This window comes from Protobothrops mucrosquamatus, unplaced genomic scaffold (assembly GCF_001527695.2).
Source record: "Protobothrops mucrosquamatus isolate PMUCROS unplaced genomic scaffold, P.Mucros_1.0 scaffold_24, whole genome shotgun sequence".
Classification (NCBI taxonomy): domain Eukaryota; kingdom Metazoa; phylum Chordata; class Lepidosauria; order Squamata; family Viperidae; genus Protobothrops; species Protobothrops mucrosquamatus.
The window spans coordinates 4,958-6,577 of record NW_015386100.1 but is presented as its reverse complement, the minus strand read 5'-3'; the positions used below and the strand labels follow the sequence as shown (position 1 = coordinate 6,577).

General features: G+C 51.5%; 1 protein-coding gene across 1 annotated transcript in view; it reads right to left on the bottom strand.

Annotated features, from left to right (window-relative positions):
- ATP5MC2 (ATP synthase membrane subunit c locus 2) overlaps window positions 1–934 on the bottom strand; it is a 13,907-nt gene extending 12,973 nt beyond the window's left edge. Inside the window, exon 1 of the mRNA XM_015832261.1 lies at window positions 874–934. The gene's annotated coding sequence lies outside the window, so the exon portion shown is untranslated. The remainder of the gene's footprint in view (window positions 1–873) is intronic.
- Window positions 935–1,620: the final 686 nt, after the last annotated feature.

Here is a 1,620-nt window from a genome sequence, read left to right as displayed (position 1 = left end):
GGGAAACAATAAAAGGAGGTTACACCGAAATTGGCAACGACCATATCGAAGTCTATGGAGATTCTCAGTCATCCAGGTCATAGTTGCTCCAAAGGTGCTTTTTTCCCCCCCACGAGGCAACTGGACTTTCTTTGTTGTTCCTTGAAGACCTTTCAAGAAGCTTCTTCAGCTCTGACTGGAAAGAGCTGAAGAAGCTTCTTGGAGGAGAAGCGAAACGTCTTCAAGGAAAAACAAAGGAAGTCCAGTTGCCTCGTGGGGAAAAAAAAAGCACCTTTGGGATGACCATTGCGAAGCTTGAATTCTACAGGTTTCTTTTTTTTTGGTTTTAATTGCCGCCGATCGGACCTGCATCAGATCAAGCCGCATCAGATCCATCAGATCAGATCCATCAAAGCGGCAGAGGACTGAGTAACACTGTCATCAGCAACCTTGAGGACTTGGCACGCCCTACTACAGAAGGACGAGCCATGGGCAGCCTGGGGCTGCTTCATCCTGCGCATCGGCTTTGCGAGGCATCACCTGCAAGGACACTTGCGCCGTAAGGGAACCGGAGGTCCAGCTACGACGAACTCTGCGGATTCTATTGGGGCGGGGGGGGGGGGGGATAAATAGTCACACACCGCAAATCCCCGCCTACACGCCAGCCAAGATCATTCCCAAGGGTGGCTCCGCCCACCGCAAGCTCCGCCCCTTGTCCCGCCGAGACGGTGTCTGTCCCGCTTGACCCCACTGTGCACCCCTTCAAGACCGAGGAGGAGTGGAGTGCAAAAAAAAGAAGCGAAGCAAAAAGGGCGGCCGGGGTGAAGCAGGCGGGCGGGGCAGGGGGGAGAGGATTTCCCGGACACCACAAAGCCCAGGGCTCCGCGACCCTACCTGCTGCTCAGGAGAAGAGAGCGCGAAGGACCGCTTTCCGCGCGTGCGCTAGCGGAAGGACGACTGTAGGGCTTTAAGCCGCCCGGAAACGGTTTCTCGGCGAAGGAGCGAGGTGGCTGGAGCGCCCATCACGCCAAGGGGAAAAAAATGCAAGTGGGGAAATGGCCTTGAGTATGTGACAGCGCCATCTGCCGGTTTCGGGGGTTGTACGGAAGGTTACCCTTCTAGTCGACCGGAAGCCGACTGTACAGTTTTCACGTCTCGCCCTCTTCTTGCCGGAAAATGTGACAATTCGCTTTTCAAATCATTCAGGAGCATCGCGCCCCAACGGTGGCAACATTTGAAGATATTTGTGTGGCCGTTGCAAGGGAGAAAAGAAGGACCGCTGGTGGCGCTTTCCTCTTTATTACAGCAGGTGTCGCTCTCGGGCGAACCAGCAACTTTTAAACTTGTTTTGCTGATGAATACATTCGCGAAGGTTATTCGCCAAGATGACCGGTGGATAGAAGTGTGCAGTTAGCGGGATGACTTAGAAGTTAGGTTGTTGTTGTGTCTTCTTCTTCTTCTTCTTCTTCTTCTTCTTCTTCTTCTTCTTCTTCTTCTTCTTCTTCTTCTTCTTCTTCTTCTTCTTCTTCTTCTTCTTCTTCTTCTTCTTCTTCTTCTTCTTCTTCTTCTTCTTCTTCTTCTTCTTCTTCTTCTTCTTCTTCTTCTTCTTCTTCTTCTTCTTCTTCTTCTTCTTCTTCTTCT